Source organism: Dendrobates tinctorius, unplaced genomic scaffold, assembly GCF_039654945.1.
Source record: "Dendrobates tinctorius isolate UK_male_01 unplaced genomic scaffold, ASM3965494v1 ptg000162l, whole genome shotgun sequence".
Taxonomy (NCBI): Eukaryota; Metazoa; Chordata; class Amphibia; order Anura; family Dendrobatidae; genus Dendrobates; species Dendrobates tinctorius.
Window position 1 is genome coordinate 34233585 of NW_027361829.1, and position 17401 is coordinate 34250985.

The 17401-nt window shown below is 48.9% G+C and overlaps 1 protein-coding gene and 2 long non-coding RNA genes across 6 annotated transcripts in view; 2 read left to right on the top strand and 1 right to left on the bottom strand.

Annotated features, from left to right (window-relative positions):
• BBS9 (Bardet-Biedl syndrome 9) overlaps positions 1-17401 on the top strand; it is a 649391-nt gene that overhangs the window by 392024 nt on the left and 239966 nt on the right. The gene's annotated exons all lie outside the window — the stretch shown is intronic.
• On the bottom strand, positions 670-2602 carry LOC141052578 (uncharacterized). The gene is made up of 3 exons (XR_012220846.1): positions 2470-2602; positions 1804-1945; positions 670-1427 (listed from the first exon to the last, which is right to left on the bottom strand). It is a non-coding gene; the product is annotated as an uncharacterized lncRNA (long non-coding RNA).
• On the top strand, positions 4659-6147 carry LOC141052579 (uncharacterized). The gene is made up of 3 exons (XR_012220847.1): positions 4659-4791; positions 5316-5457; positions 5834-6147. It is a non-coding gene; the product is annotated as an uncharacterized lncRNA (long non-coding RNA).

Consider the following 17401-nt stretch of genomic DNA (forward strand, 5'->3'; position numbering starts at 1 on the left):
CTGCAGATGTTGATGACCAACATATTAAGACACAGAGCATTTGAGTCAGACATGAACATGAGTTATTTTAGTATCAAAGGTACATCCATATGAAGTTCCAATATAATACAAGGACTAGACCACAACTTGTGTACCATCAATAAGAAACATAATCATCACAAGATAATTAGTCTTAAGTGTCCAAATATTATCCAAGTTGTAACGAATTGGTGGTTGTTCTATCCCAATCAACTTCATCATCACGTATCTTTCAGAAGGTATTCTCCCAGATTTGGATCCCAGTCCTAGAACCCTACGGACAAAACAAAAGAAAAGAAAACGTCATGGGGCTGGGGGTTCACGGGAGGAATCAGTGTATCTAGACCAACTGTAGACTGGTCATCAAAGGAGATAAGAAGATAGTAAGTTAACTCTCATTGTAGAACCCTGTATACAGCAGCTCTTCATTTAAACCCCCTGGAGCCAAGCTTTTGAATTCAAAGATCCATCTGGCTTCACGCCTCAATAGCTCATTTGTAATTTTACCTCCCCTGATGCTTGTCTGAACTCCTTCCAGCCCCATGACTCGAAGGGACTTTGGACTACCACCATGACATTCCAAAAAATGAGCTGCCACAGACGTGATCTGTTTTTCTTCAGTTTTATCAACTCTAGCCGTGGCTATATTAGAGAGATGTTGTTGAACTCTCCTGCGCAACTCTTGTGTGGTTTGACCCACATACACCTTATTACAACCACAAACCAGTGCATAGACCAAATTGCGCGAACGACAATTGAAATATGCCCTAGACTGGACCTGTATAGGTATACCTGGTATTGAAAGCCCCCTAGTCGCAATCATCAGTGGGCATACTGTACAATTACCACAAGGGAATGATCCCTTGTTGGAATTACCACATCTGATTTTGGTTTTGGAACGTCTGAAATGGCTATTCGTAAGGTAGTCCTTAAGGTTTGTTGCTCTCCTTGCTATCATCCTAGGCCTCTCAGAGATAAAATTCTTTAGTTTATTCTCACTACAAAGAATATCCCAATTGTTGTTCAAAATTCTATAAATATCACCCCATTGATTATTAAATTTGGTTATTAAATTTATTGTGCTTGGATTAGTTCTCACCCTAGGTCTCAGGGTGTCTTCTCTCGTGCAGTTCCTTGAATATTGATACGCTCTAGACACCGTATTTCGTGGATAACCACGTTCCAGGAAACGCTCCGTTAGAGCACGAGATTCTTTTTGGAAATCCTCCAGCCGACTGCAGTTCCTCCTTAATCGTAAGAACTGTCCCTTCGGGATCCCATTACGCAGGTGGGCTGGGTGAAAACTCTTGTAATGAAGAAAGTTATTCGTCGCTGTACTCTTCCGATGAAGTGTCGTGTTTATCTTATTATCTTGAATCATAACTTTCAAGTCAAGGAAATTCACCGAGCTGTTGGAAACACAGGAGGTTAAACGTATATTCCAGCTGTTGTTATTAAGTTCCTCAACAAAAGAATCAAATTCTACCCTCGAGCCTGTCCATAGGATGAGGATATCATCAATAAAGCGGTACCATCCATGCACATGGCACTGGAAGGCTGATTTTGTCCGCACTTGAGTATTTTCCCACCATCCCATGTACAGATTCGCATACGATGGTGCACATTTGGCACCCATAGCGGTACCCGAGACTTGCCTATAAAAAACTCTATCAAAAATGAAATAGTTTTTTTCAAGTACTTCCCTCAAAAGATCCAAAACAAAGGTATCATGTCCCCTGTGCCCTGTTGAGAACAAATCCAAAAAATACTCTACAGCCGAAATACCTATGTCATGCTTTATGCTCGTGTATAATGCCTCGACATCTAAAGTTGCCAGAAGGATGTGGTCCGGAAGTTCCAAGGGTTCCAGGCACTGGATAAGATGTGCCGAGTCACGAATGTAAGAGTCCAGTCCCTGTACTATAGGCTGCAAGAAAAAGTCAACATATACACATGACCTTTCGTATAATCCTCCTATACCCGACACAATCGGTCTCCCAGGTGGTTTTTGCAGGGATTTGTGAACTTTGGGCACCATGTAAAATGTTGGTACTACTGGATGTTTTACTGTTAGAAAGTCCTTCTCTTTTTTATCTATTATCCCATATTGATATGCCCTACAGAGTAGTCTATCTAGATGAGATTTGAAAATCTCTGTGGGATCAGAGGGAAGGGCTTGATAATGTTGAATATTAGTCAATTGTCGCCTGGCCTCATCCATATACATATCCTTAGGCCATAGGACCAAATTTCCCCCTTTGTCAGCCTGCTTGATCTCAAATGTATCATTATTCCTTAAAGCAGATAGCGCCCTCCTCTCTCCCTTTGAAAAGTTATTATGACCATGTTTATTTAGTTTTAATTTTTGAATGTCTCTACTAGTCTTCTCAAAGAAGATTTGTATGGCTGGGAAGAGTGCAAATGAGGGAGTTGCCTGAGAAGGCAACCTACCTGTAAATTTTCGCCTCCCATCATTATGTTCATTTTCTTCCAAGAGATCAAGGAGGTCCCGAAGTACTTGTCTATCATTATCAGATACATCATTAATTTTTGACGGATTTTGATATAGCATTTTAAAAGTCAGCTGCCTACAAAAGAGGAAAAGATCTTTAGTCAGTTCAAACTTATCCAGCATGTTCATAGGTGAAAATGAAAGACCCTTTAACAGTACTGACCTCTCCATGGTTGACAACACATATGAAGTAAGATTAATGATCCTCAACTCACCCAGTGCCATGTCTTGTTCTGGCCCCTGCTGATTATGCTCTCCCATCGCCGTCGGTTGTTGTGTCGAGTCACTCGCTTGAAGCTCGGTGACCACTCTCTGTATCTTCCCATATTCTTCTTGCGTCTTGGTGTGTTTCCTTCTGCCCCGTCTGTGCCGCTTTCGCGGTTGCTCGTGTCTGAGGATAAAAAATCACTAGAGGCGTAGTTGGACTTGTCTACCAGTTCCTCCCTTCTCTTGGTCTGTTGTTTATAGCCACTTCTATTGCGTTTATTTCCATGATGTGTCCATCTATACGCCTTCTGATCCTCATAGTCCATTTTATCCCTATGGAATTTGGACTTTTTACCTCGTATGATGTCTTTTTCAAATTTATCTATGTTCACTTTTAATCGCTCCTTAAATGGATCAACCTTCTCTCTTTTATCATAGGTAGCAAGAGTATTTTCTTTAGTCCTAATTTCATCCTTTAACCGAGAAAGGAGAACCCGGTCATGCTCTATTAACATGCCCATTATTAAAAAAGAGCATTTTTGAAGGCCCTGCTCCCATGTTGTCCTGAAGTCTGGGGCTACTTCCCAAGCAGGGAAGATCTGCACCCTCAATCCTCGAGGTACTAAATTTAATTTCTTGTACTCCTCCATTGTCTTTGTTTTGTTATCAATGTCTGGTTGTTCAGACTTTTTAATTGTTTTTAACCACAAAGTGTCTGTTTGTTGTGTCCATTAATAAAATTGATACTTTTTTCATATCTCTGTGGTGATCCCTATTTGTGTGCATATACTTTTCCCTTTTCATGTGCTCTAATCCATTTATATGCACCAGGTGATCCCACCTAAACTGATATTGTGGTTGGTGCCCGTTTACTCTATATCTTGTCAGACATTGGTTTTTGTGGCTTTCTGCAGTGGTTAGTCTTTCTTAAACGGAGGCACATTTTGGATTATTATTGATTATGGATTTAAATACCAGAGAGTTAGCTTGGGGGAAGCAAGTGACGGATATATTTGATTCAGTGGATACTGTTTCTGGGATTGGTGCAAATAATGATGACGGTTTTTTGGGTTTAACTTCGGACATTACCAATTTGCATAAAAATCTTACTAAGACATTTTGGAATGCCAAAACGCTAGAGGAGTACAAGAAATTAAATTTAGTACCTCGAGGATTGAGGGTGCAGATCTTCCCTGCTTGGGAAGTAGCCCCAGACTTCAGGACAACATGGGAGCAGGGCCTTCAAAAATGCTCTTTTTTAATAATGGACATGTTAATAGAGCATGACCGGGTTCTCCTTTCTCGGTTAAAGGATGAAATTAGGACTAAAGAAAATACTCTTGCTACCTATGATAAAAGAGAGAAGGTTGATCCATTTAAGGAGCGATTAAAAGTGAACATAGATAAATTTGAAAAAGACATCATACGAGGTAAAAAGTCCAAATTCCATAGGGATAAAATGGACTATGAGGATCAGAAGGCGTATAGATGGACACATCATGGAAATAAACGCAATAGAAGTGGCTATAAACAACAGACCAAGAGAAGGGAGGAACTGGTAGACAAGTCCAACTACGCCTCTAGTGATTTTTTTATCCTCAGACACGAGCAACCGCGAAAGCGGCACAGACGGGGCAGAAGGAAACACACCAAGACGCAAGAAGAATATGGGACGATACAGAGAGTGGTCACCGAGCTTCAAGCGAGTGACTCGACACAACAACCGACGGTGATGGGAGAGCATAATCAGCAGGGGCCCGAACAAGACATGGCACTGGGTGAGTTGAGGATCATTAATCTTACTTCATATGTGTTGTCAACCATGGAGAGGTCAGTACTGTTAAAGGGTCTTTCTTTTTCACCTATGAACATGCTGGATAAGTTTGAACTGACTAAAGATCTTTTCCTCTTTTGTAGGCAGCTGACTTTTAAAATGCTATATCAAAATCCGTCAAAAATTAATGATGTATCTGATAATGATAGACAAGTACTTCGGGACCTCCTTGATCTCTTGGAAGAAAATGAACATAATGATGGGAGGCGAAAATTTACAGGTAGGTTGCCTTCTCAGGCAACTCCCTCATTTGCACTCTTCCCAGCCATACAAATCTTCTTTGAGAAGACTAGTAGAGACATTCAAAAATTAAAACTAAATAAACATGGTCATAATAACTTTTCAAAGGGAGAGAGGAGGGCGCTATCTGCTTTAAGGAATAATGATACATTTGAGATCAAGCAGGCTGACAAAGGGGGAAATTTGGTCCTATGGCCTAAGGATATGTATATGGATGAGGCCAGGCGACAATTGACTAATATTCAACATTATCAAGCCCTTCCCTCTGATCCCACAGAGATTTTCAAATCTCATCTAGATAGACTACTCTGTAGGGCATATCAATATGGGATAATAGATAAAAAAGAGAAGGACTTTCTAACAGTAAAACATCCAGTAGTACCAACATTTTACATGGTGCCCAAAGTTCACAAATCCCTGCAAAAACCACCTGGGAGACCGATTGTGTCGGGTATAGGAGGATTATACGAAAGGTCATGTGTATATGTTGACTTTTTCTTGCAGCCTATAGTACAGGGACTGGACTCTTACATTCGTGACTCGGCACATCTTATCCAGTGCCTGGAACCCTTGGAACTTCCGGACCACATCCTTCTGGCAACTTTAGATGTCGAGGCATTATACACGAGCATAAAGCATGACATAGGTATTTCGGCTGTAGAGTATTTTTTGGATTTGTTCTCAACAGGGCACAGGGGACATGATACCTTTGTTTTGGATCTTTTGAGGGAAGTACTTGAAAAAAACTATTTCATTTTTGATAGAGTTTTTTATAGGCAAGTCTCGGGTACCGCTATGGGTGCCAAATGTGCACCATCGTATGCGAATCTGTACATGGGATGGTGGGAAAATACTCAAGTGCGGACAAAATCAGCCTTCCAGTGCCATGTGCATGGATGGTACCGCTTTATTGATGATATCCTCATCCTATGGACAGGCTCGAGGGTAGAATTTGATTCTTTTGTTGAGGAACTTAATAACAACAGCTGGAATATACGTTTAACCTCCTGTGTTTCCAACAGCTCGGTGAATTTCCTTGACTTGAAAGTTATGATTCAAGATAATAAGATAAACACGACACTTCATCGGAAGAGTACAGCGACGAATAACTTTCATCATTACAAGAGTTTTCACCCAGCCCACCTGCGTAATGGGATCCCGAAGGGACAGTTCTTACGATTAAGGAGGAACTGCAGTCGGCTGGAGGATTTCCAAAAAGAATCTCGTGCTCTAACGGAGCGTTTCCTGGAACGTGGTTATCCACGAAATACGGTGTCTAGAGCGTATCAATATTCAAGGAACTGCACAAGAGAAGAAACCCTGAGACCTAGGGTGAGAACTAATCCAAGCACAATAAATTTAATAACCAAATTTAATAATCAATGGGGTGATATTTATAGAAATTTGAACAACAATTGGGATATTCTTTGTAGTGAGAATAAACTAAAGAATTTTATCTCTGAGAGGCCTAGGATGATAGCAAGGAGAGCAACAAACCTTAAGGACTACCTTACGAATAGCCATTTCAGACGTTCCAAAACCAAAATCAGATGTGGTAATTCCAACAAGGGATCATTCCCTTGTGGTAATTGTACAGTATGCCCACTGATGATTGCGACTAGGGGGCTTTCAATACCAGGTATACCTATACAGGTCCAGTCTAGGGCATATTTCAATTGTCGTTCGCGCAATTTGGTCTATGCACTGGTTTGTGGTTGTAATAAGGTGTATGTGGGTCAAACCACACGAGTTGCGCAGGAGAGTTCAACAACATCTCTCTAATATAGCCACGGCTAGAGTTGATAAAACTAAAGAAAAACAGATCACGTCTGTGGCAGCTCATTTTTTGGAATGTCATGGTGGTAGTCCAAAGTCCCTTCGAGTCATGGGGCTGGAAGGAGTTCAGACAAGCATCAGGGGAGGTAAAATTACAAATGAGCTATTGAGGCGTGAAGCCAGATGGATCTTTGAACTCAAAAGCTTGGCTCCAGGGGGTTTAAATGAAGAGCTGCTGTATACAGGGTTCTACAAAGAGAGTTAACTTACTATCTTCTTATCTCCTTTGATGACCAGTCTACAGTTGGTCTAGATACACTGATTCCTCCCGTGAACCCCCAGCCCCATGACGTTTTCTTTTCTTTTGTTTTGTCCATAGGGCTCTAGGACTGGGATCCAAATCTGGGAGAATACCTTCTGAAAGATACGTGATGATGAAGTTGATTGGGATAGAACAACCACCAATTCGTTACATCTTGGATAATATTTGGACACTTAAGACTAATTATCTTGTGATGATTATGTTTCTTATTGATGGTACACAAGTTGTGGTCTAGTCCTTGTATTATATTGGAACTTCATATGGATGTACCTTTGATACTAAAATAACTCATGTTCATGTCTGACTCAAATGCTCTGTGTCTTAATATGTTGGTCATCAACATCTGTAGGAGAATTTTGTGCAGATGGTTAGCTTCTTCAGGATTAGCTAAGTAACCCTGTTAAGTCTATATCTATATGGGGTGATATCAGAGCCTGGTTTCTGAGTGATTTAAAATATAGGAGGGTGCTTGATTTCATCAAGATAAATTATGAACATATAAACACGTAGACTTCACAATTATATCTGATTTGAATAACCTGGTGACTATATTTGATTTTCCCTATATTTTCGTGGAGCTTCTAGCAAGGGCTACTGGGTCTGGGTGTTATGTTGTGTGAACAGATATATTTTTACTGTCATGTTGTGCCAGTGTCTAGACCACTTTTTGACACATTACATTGTGGTTGTATTCACACTATGCTTCATCTTATGGTAGCGCTTTCAGTGCATTAAGCCGTGGTGCTAGTAAGGGCCATTAAATCTGGGTGTCATTATAATGAGTGAACAGATATATATTTTTACTGTTATGCTGTGCCGGTGTCAAGACCACTTTTTGACACATTAAATTGTGGCTGTATTTACACTATGCGTCATCTTATGGTAGCGCTTTTTGCGCATTAAGCCGTGGTGCTAGCAAGGGTTACTAAATCTGGATATCGTTATATTGAGTGAACAGATATATTTTCACTGTCATGCTGTGTCAGTGTATAGATCATTTCTTGACACATTATATTGTGGCTGTATTCACACTATGCGTCATCTTATGGTAGCGCCTTTAGCGCATTAAGCCGTGGTGCCAGCAAGGGTTATTAAATCTGGATATTGAGTGAATAGATATATTTTTATTGTCATGATGTGCCAGTGTATAGACCACTTCTTGACACATTATATTGCGGCTGCATTCACACTATGCGTCATTTTATGGTAGCGCTTTTAGCGCATTAAGCGGTGGTGCTAGCAAGTGCTATTAAATCTGGGTGTCGTAATATTGAGTGAACAGATATATTTTTACTGCCATACTGTGCCAGTGTTTAGACCATTCTTTGACACATTACACTCTGGCTGTATTCACACTATGCGTCATCTTATGGTAGCACTTTTAGCACACTAAACCGTGGTGCTAGCAAGGGCTGTTAGATCTGGGGGTCGTTATTTTGAGTGAACAGATATATTTTTACTGTCATGCTGCATCAGTGTCAAGATCACTTTTTTGACACATTACATTGTGGCCGGATTCACACTATGCGTCATCTTATGGTAGCGCTTTTAGCGCATTAAGCCATGGTGTTAGCAAGGGTTATTAAATCTGGGTGTCGTTGTATTGAGTGAACAGATATATTTTGTGGCTGTATTCACATTATGCGTCATCTTATGGTAGCGCTTTTAGCGCATTAAGCCATGGTGCTAGCAAGGGCTACTAAATTTGGGTGTCATGAACAGATATATTTTTACTGTCATTCTGTGCCAATATTTAGACCACTTTTTAACACATTAAATTGTGGCTGTATTCACACTATGCATCATCTTATGGTAGCGCTTTTAGCGCATTAAGCTTTGGTGCCTGTGCTTGAATGTATTGATGTGATACATGATTTTTGCTATATCCCCAAGATGCTTCCAGCAAGGATTCAATCTGGGTGCCGTGATATTGAGTGAACAGATGAAAGCTCATTATATTGAGTGCACAGATAAAGTTCATTATTACTGTTTTGTTGTGCCAGTGTCTAGACTATATTTTTTACTTTTTTTTTTTTTTTTTTTGACACATCAAATTGTGGCCTTATTCACACTATGCGTCATCTTATGGTAGCGCTTTTAGCGCATTATATTGAGTGCACAGATGAAGTTTATTATAGTGGTTTGAAAAAACCACTATATTGTAATCCGAACGCTGCTAACTTCTTATTATTATTATAGTGGTTTGAAAAAACCACTATATTGTAATCCGAACGCTGCTAACTTATTCTTCTTCTTATTATTATTATTATTAAGTTGATTTCCGCAATTAATACAGCCCGAACCGCTACACGCACAGACTCCGTTGAGGTGTCGTTTCGAAGCCAGCGCCCATGAGAGGTGTGCTAAGTATTTTTCGTGTCGATCAGATTTGTAGTTTTTGCGCAATTTGCGTTCGAAATTTTTTTTTCCCGTCATTGGAATGCACTGTCTCCAATGCATTTGAATGGGGAAATGGCAAAACGTGCCCTGAGGCGATTGAAATGGCAGTTGAGCTCATTGATATGCGCAGGCAGACCCAGTTACTATGCCAACGCCTACGAACGTCACATGACATCTCCAGAACAGAGCTTCTGCCACATAATATCAGCTCTTAAAGCGAAACCCACAGCACAAATGCAAATCTAGCTTCAACACATGACGCATGCCCCTGAGAGAGAATGTGCGCCAAAGTGTATTTAGAAGCCCAGTGAGCCAAACTGGCTCTTAAAGGGCCGAAGTGCAAAAGTGACTGTTAAAGGGCCGGCGCACCGAAATGAGTCTTAAAGGGCCAACACGCCAAATCGAAAGCTGAGTGACCACAGGCTCCAAATGGGAGGCTGATCGACCCCCCGGCCTCCAAATCGGAGGCTGAGCCACCCCGGCCTCCAAATCGGAGGGTGATTGACCCCGGCCTCCAAATGGGAGGCTGAGCCACCCCGGCCTCCAAATGGGAGGCTGAGCCACCCCGGCCTCCAAATGGGAGGCTGAGCCACCCCGGCCTCCAAATGGGAGGCTGAGCCACCCCGGCCTCCAAATGGGAGGCTGAGCCACCCCGGCCTCCAAATAAGAGGCTGATCGACCCCGGCCTCCAAATCGGAGGGTGATTGACCCCGGCCTCCAAATGGGAGGCTGAGCCACCCCGGCCTCCAAATGGGAGGCTGAGCCACCCCGGCCTCCAAATGGGAGGCTGAGCCACCCCGGCCTCCAAATGGGAGGCTGATCGACCCCGGCCTCCAAATCGGAGGCTGATCGACCCCGGCCTCCAAATCGGAGGCTGAGCCACCCCGGCCTCCAAATCGGAGGCTGAGCCACCCCGGCCTCCAAATCGGAGGCTGAGCCACCCCGGCCTCCAAATCGGAGGCTGAGCCACCCCGGCCTCCAAATCGGAGGCTGAGCCACCCCGGCCTCCAAATTGGAGGCTCTTTGACCTCGGCCTCCAAATCGGAAGCTCATCGACCCCGGCCTCCAAATCTTACCCAGAGTGGCCCCGCCCACCAAATCTTACCGAGTGGCCCCGCCCACCAAATCGGACCCAGAGAGGGCCCGCCCACCAAATCGGACCCTGAGGGGCCCCGCCCACCAAATCGGACCCTGTGGGGCCCCGCCCACTAAATCGGACCCAGAGTGGTCCCGCCAACCAAATCGGACCCAGAGTGGCCCCGCCGACCAAATCGGACCCAGAGGGTCTCCGCCCACAAAATCAGACCCTAAGGGGCCCAACCCACCAAATCAGACCCTGAGGGGCCCCAGCCACAAAATCGGACCCTGAGGGGCCCCAGCCACAAAATCGGACCCTGAGGGGCCCCGGCCACAAAATCGGACCCTGAGGGGCCCAACCCACATAATCGGACCCTGCGGGGATCCGGCCACAAAATCAGACCCTGAGGGGCCCCGGCCACAAAATCGGACCCTGAGGGGCCCCACTCACAAAATCGGAACCTGAGGTTCCCCACCCACAAAATCGGACCCTGAGGGGCCACACCCACAAAATCGGAGCCTGAGAGATCCCCGCCAACTATTCAAGCCCTGAGGAGCCCAGGCCAAGGAATCGGATCCTGAGGGGCCCCACCCACCAAATCAGACCCTGAGGCCAAAGTGGCCTCTGAGAGGCACTCACAGTTAAAACGGATCCTGAGTTGAAAGTCTTGCAGGGGCAGCAGGCAAGTCTCTCTTAAAGGGGCAGCCCGGGCACCATTTCAAACCACTATCTGTACTTCCTTCAGGAAATACACATCTAGTTATTATTATTAAGTTGATTTCCGCAATTAATGCGGCCCGAACCGCTACACGCACAGACTCCGTTGAGGTGTCGTTTCGAAGCCAGCGTCCACGAGAGGTGTGCTAAGTATTTTTCGTGTCGATCGGATTTGTAGTTTTTGCGCAATTTGCGTTTGAAAATTTTTTTCCCGTCATTAGAATGCACTGTCTCCAATGCTTTTCAATAGGAAATGGCAAAAACGTGCCCTGAGGCGATTGAAATGACAGTTGAGCTCATTGATATGCGCAGGCAGACCCAGTTACTATGCCAACGCCTACGAACTTCACTTGAACCCCAGCACAGAGCCTCTGCCACATAATATCAGCTCTTAAAGCAAACCCACAGCACAAATGCAAATCTAGCTTCATCACATGACACATGCCCCTGAGAGAGAATGTGTGCGCCAAAGTGGATTTAAAAGAAGCCCAGTCAGCCAAACTAGCTCTTAAAGGGCCAACGCGCCAAAGTGATTGTTAAAGGGCCAGCGCACCCAAATGAGTCTTAAAGGGCCGACACACCAAATCGGAGACTGAGCCACCCCGGCCTCCAAATCGGAGGCTGATCCACCCCGGCCTCCAAATCGGAGGCTGATCCACCCCGGCCTCCAAATAAGAGGCTGAGCCACCCCGGCCTCCAAATAGGAGGCTGAGCCACCCCGGCCTCCAAATCGGAGGCTGATCGACCCCGGCCTCCAAATCGGAGGCTGATCGACCCCGGCCTCCAAATCGGAGGCTGATGGACCCCGGCCTCCAAATCGGAGGCTGATGGACCCCGGCCTCCAAAACGGAGGCTGAGCCAACCCGGCCTCCAAATCGGAGGCTGATCCACCCCGGCCTCCAAATCGGAGGCTGAGCCACCCCGGCCTCCAAATCGGAGGCTGATCGACCCCGGCCTCCAAATCGGAGGCTGATCGACCCCGGCCTCCAAATCGGAGGCTGAGCCACCCCGGCCTCCAAATCGGAGGCTGAGCCACCCCGGCCTCCAAATCGGAGGCTGAGCGACCCCGGCCTCCAAATCGGAGGCTGATCGACCCCGGCCTCCAAATCGGAGGCTGATCGACCCCGGCCTCCAAATCGGAGGCTGAGCCACCCCGGCCTCCAAATCGGAGGCTGAGCCACCCCGGCCTCCAAATCGGAGGCTGAGCGACCCCGGCCTCCAAATCGGAGGGTGATCCACCCCGGCCTCCAAATCGGAGGCTGATCCACCCCGGCCTCCAAATCGGAGGCTGATCCACCCCGGCCTCCAAATCGGAGGCTGAGCCACCCCGGCCTCCAAATCGGAGGCTGAGCCACCCCGGCCTCCAAATCGGAGGCTGAGCCACCCCGGCCTCCAAATCGGAGGCTCATCGACCCCGGCCTCCAAATCGGAGGCTCATCGACCCCGGCCTCCAAATCAGAGGCTTTTTGACCTCGGCCTCCTAATCGGAAGCTCAACGACCCCGGCCTCCAAATTGGAGGCTGAGCGACCCCAGCCTCCAAATCTTACCCAGAGTGGCCCCGCCCACCAAATCGGACCCTGTGGGGCCCCGCCCACCAAATCGGACCCTGAGAGGCCCCGCCCACCAAATCGGACCCAGAGTGGTCCCGCCCACCAAATTGGACCCAGAGGGGCTCCGCCCACAAAATCAGACCCAGAGGGGCCCCTGCCACAAAATCAGACCCTGAGGGGCCGTGGCCACAAAATCGGACCCTGATGGGCCCCAGTCACAAAATTGGACCCTGATAGGCCCCGGCCACAAAATCGGACCCTGAGGGGCCCCAACCACAAAATCGGACCCTGAGGGGACCCAACCACAAAATTGGACCCTGAGAGGCCCCGCCCACCAAATTGGACCCAGAGTGGTCCTGCCCACCAAATTGGACCCAGAGGGGCCCCACCCACAAAATCGGACCCAGAGGGGCCCCTGCCACAAAATCGGACCCTGAGGGGCCGCGGCCACAAAATCAGACCCTGAGGGGACCCAACCACAAAATCGGACCCTGAGGGGCCCCTGACACAAAATCGGACCCTGAGGGGCCCTGCCCACCAAATTGGACCCTGAGGGGCCCCGCCCACCAAATCGGACCCTGAGAGGTCCCACCCACAAAATCGGACCCTGACGGGCCCCGGCCACAAAATCGGACCCTGAGGGGCCCCACCTGCAAAATTGGACCCTGAGGGGTTCCGGCCACAAAAATCGGATCCTGATTGGCCCCGGCCACAAAATCGGACCCTGAGGGGCCCCAGCCACAAAATTGGACCTTGAGGGGCCCCACCCACCAAATCAGACCCTGAGGGGCCCCGGCCACCAAATCGGACCCTGAGGGGCCCCGGCCACCAAATCGGACCCTGAGTGGCCCCGGCCACAAAATCGGACCCTGAGGGGCCCCACCCAAAAAATTGGACCCTGAGGGGCCCCACCCACAAAATCAGGCCCTGAGGGGCCCCACCCACAAAATCAGACCATGAGGCCAAAGTGGCCCCTGAGAGGCACCCACAGTTAAATCGTATCCTGAGTTGAAAGTCTTGCAGGGGCAGCAGGCAAGTCTCTCTTAAAGGGGCAGCCCGGGCACCATTTCAAACCACTATCTGTACTTCCTTCAGGAAATACACATCTAGTTATAGTGGTTTGAAAAAACCACTATATTGTAATCCGAACGCTGCTAACTTATTTTTCTTCTTATTATTATTAAGTTGATTTCCGCAATTAATATAGCCCGAACCGCTACATGCACAGATGCCGTTAAGGTGTTGTTTCGAAGCCAGCGTCCACGAGAGGTGTGCTAAGTATTTTTCGTGTCGATCGGATTTGTAGTTTTTGCGCAATTTGCGTTTGAATTTTTTTTTTCCCGTCATTGGAATGCACTGTCTCCAATGCTTTTCAATGGGTAATGGCAAAACGTGCCCTGAGGCGATTGAAATGGCAGTTGAGCTCATTGATATGCGCAGGCAGACCCAGTTACTATGCCAACGCCTACGAACGTCACATGACATCCCAAGGACAGAGCTTCTGCCACATAATATCAGCTCTTAAAGTGAAACCCACAGCACAAATGCAAATCTAGTTTCATCACATGACACATGCCCCTGAGAGAGAATGTGCGCCAAAGTGTATTTAGAAGCCCAGTGAGCCACCCTGGCTCTTAAAGGGCCGACGTGCCACAGTGATTCTTAAAGGGCCAGCGCACCGAAATGAGTCTTAAAGGGCCGGCTCGCCAAATCGAAAACTGAGTGACCCCGGCCTCCAAATCGGAGGCTGAGCCACCCCGGCCTCCAAATCGGAGGCTGAGCCACCCTGGCCTCCAAATCGGACCCCGTGTGGCCCCGCTCAAAAAATCAGACCCAGAGTAGCACAGCCCACCAAATCGGACCCAGATTGACCCCGCCCACCAAATCGGACCCAGATTGACCCCGCCCACCAAATCGGACCCTGAAGGGCCCCGCCCACCAAATCGGTCCCAGAGGTGCCCCGCCCATCAAATCGGACCCTGAAGGGCCCCGCCCACCAAATCGGACCCAGATTGACCCCGCCCACCAAATCGGACCCTGAAGGGCCCCGCCCACCAAATCGGACCCTGAGGGGCCCCGGCCACAAAATCGGACCCTGAGGGGCCCCACCCACAAAATTGGACCCTGAGGGGCCCCGGCCACAAGATTGGACCCTGAGGGGCCCCGGCCACCAAATCAGACCCTGAGGGGCCCCGGCCACAAAATCGGACCCTTAGGGGCCCCACCCACCAAATCAGCCCCTGAGGGGACCCGGCCACCAAATCGGACCCTGAGGGGCCCCACCCACCAAATCTGACCCTGAGGTGCCCCACCCACATAATCGGGCCCTGAGGGCCCCACCCACAAAATCGGACCCTGAGGCCAAAGTGGCCCCTGAGAGGCACCCACAGTTAAAACGGATCCTGAGTTGAAAGTCTTGCAGGTGCAGCAGGCAAGTCTCTCTTAAAGGGGCAGCCTGGGCAGCATTTCAAACCACTATCTGTACTTCCTTCAGGAAATACACATCTAGTTATAGTGGTTTGAAAAAACCACTATATTGTAATCCGAACGCTGCTAACTTATTCTTCTTATTATTATTAAGTTGATTTCCGCAATTAATACAGCCCGAACCGCTACACGCACAGATGCCGTTAAGGTGTTGTTTCGAAGCCAGCGTCCACGAGAGGTGTGCTAAGTATTTTTCGTGTCGATCGGATTTGTAGTTTTTGCGCAATTTGCGTTTGAAATTTTTTTTTCCCGTCATTGGAATGCATTGTCTCCAATGCTTTTCAATGGGTAATGGCAAAACGTGCCCTGAGGCGATTGAAATGGCAGTTGAGCTCATTGATATGCGCAGGCAGACCCAGTTACTATGCCAACGCCTACGAACGTCACATGACATCCCAAGGACAGAGCTTCTGCCACATAATATCAGCTCTTAACGTGAAACCCACAGCACAAATGCAAATCTAGTTTCATCACATGACACATGCCCCTGAGAGAGAATGTGCGCCAAAGTGTATTTAGAAGCCCAGTGAGCCACCCTGGCTCTTAAAGGGCCGACGTGCCACAGTGATTCTTAAAGGGCCAGCGCACCGAAATGAGTCTTAAAGGGCCGGCGCGCCAAATCGAAAGCTGAGTGACCCCGGCCTCCAAATCGGAGGCTGAGCCACCCCGGCCTCCAAATCGTAGGCTGAACCACCCCGGCCTCCAAATCGGAGGCTGAGCCACCCTGGCCTCCAAATCGGACCCCGTGTGGCCCCGCTCAAAAAATCAGACCCAGAGTAGCACAGCCCACCAAATCGGACCCAGATTGACCCCGCCCACCAAATCGGACCCAGATTGACCCCGCCCACCAAATCGGACCCTGAAGGGCCCCGCCCACCAAATCGGTCCCAGAGGTGCCCCGCCCATCAAATCGGACCCTGAAGGGCCCCGCCCACCAAATCGGACCCAGATTGACCCCGCCCACCAAATCGGACCCTGAAGGGCCCCGCCCACCAAATCGGACCCTGAGGGGCCCCGCCCACCAAATTGGAACCTGAGGAGCCCCGCCCACCAAATCGGACCCAGATTGACCCCGCCCACCAAATCGGACCCGAGGAGCCCCGCCCACCAAATCGGACCCAGATTGACCCCGCCCACCAAATCGGACCCTGAAGGGCCCCGCCCACCAAATCGGACCCAGAGGTGCCCCGCCCACCAAATCGGACCCTGAAGGGCCCCGCCCACCAAATCGGACCCAGAGGGGCCCCGCCCACCAAATCGGACCCAGGGGGCCCCGCCCACCAAATCGGACCATGAGGGGCCCCGCCCACCAAATTGGACCATGAGGGGCACCGCCCACTAAATCGGACCCATAGTGGCCCCGCCCACCAAAATGGACCCAGGGGGCTCCACCCACAAAATCAGACCCTAAGGGGCCCCACCCACAAAATCGGACCCTGAGTGGGCCCGGCCACAAAATCAGACCCTGAGGGGCCCCAACCACAAAATCAGACCCTGAGAGACCCCGGCCACAAAATCTAACCTAGAGGGTCCCCAGTCACAAAATAGGACCCTCGGGTCCCAACCACAAAATCAGACCCTGAGGTGCCCCGGTCACAAAATCGGACCCTGAGGGGCCCCACCCACAAAATCAGATGCTGAGGGGCCCCACCCACAAAACCAGACCCTGAGGGGCCCCAGCCGCAAAATAAGACCCTGAGGGGCCCCACCCACAAAATCGGACCCTGAGAGACCCCGGCCACAAAATCGAACCCAGAGGGGCCCCAGCCACAAAATCAGACTCTGAGGGGCCCCACCCACAAAATCGGACCCTGAGGGGCCCCACCCACAAATCCAGACCCTGAGGGGACCCGGCCACAAAATCGGACCCTGAGGGGCCCCGCCCACCAAATCGGACCCTGAGGGGCCCCGCCCACTAAATCGGATTCTGAAATGCCCCAACCACAAAATCGGACCCTGAGGGGCCCCGCTGACCAAATTGAACTCTGAGGGGCCCCGCCCACCAAATCGGACCCAGAGTGGCCCGCCTACCAAATCAGACCTAGAGTGGCCCCGCTCACCAAATCGGACCCCGAGGGGCCCCACCCACCAAATCGGACCCCGAGGGTCCCCGCCCACCAAATCGGACCCCGAGGGGCCCCGCCCACCAAATCGGACCCCGAGGGATCCCGCCCACCAAATCGGACCCCCGAGGGTCCCCGCCCACCAAATTGGACCCTGAGGGGCCCCGCCCACCAAATCGGACTCTGATAGATTCCT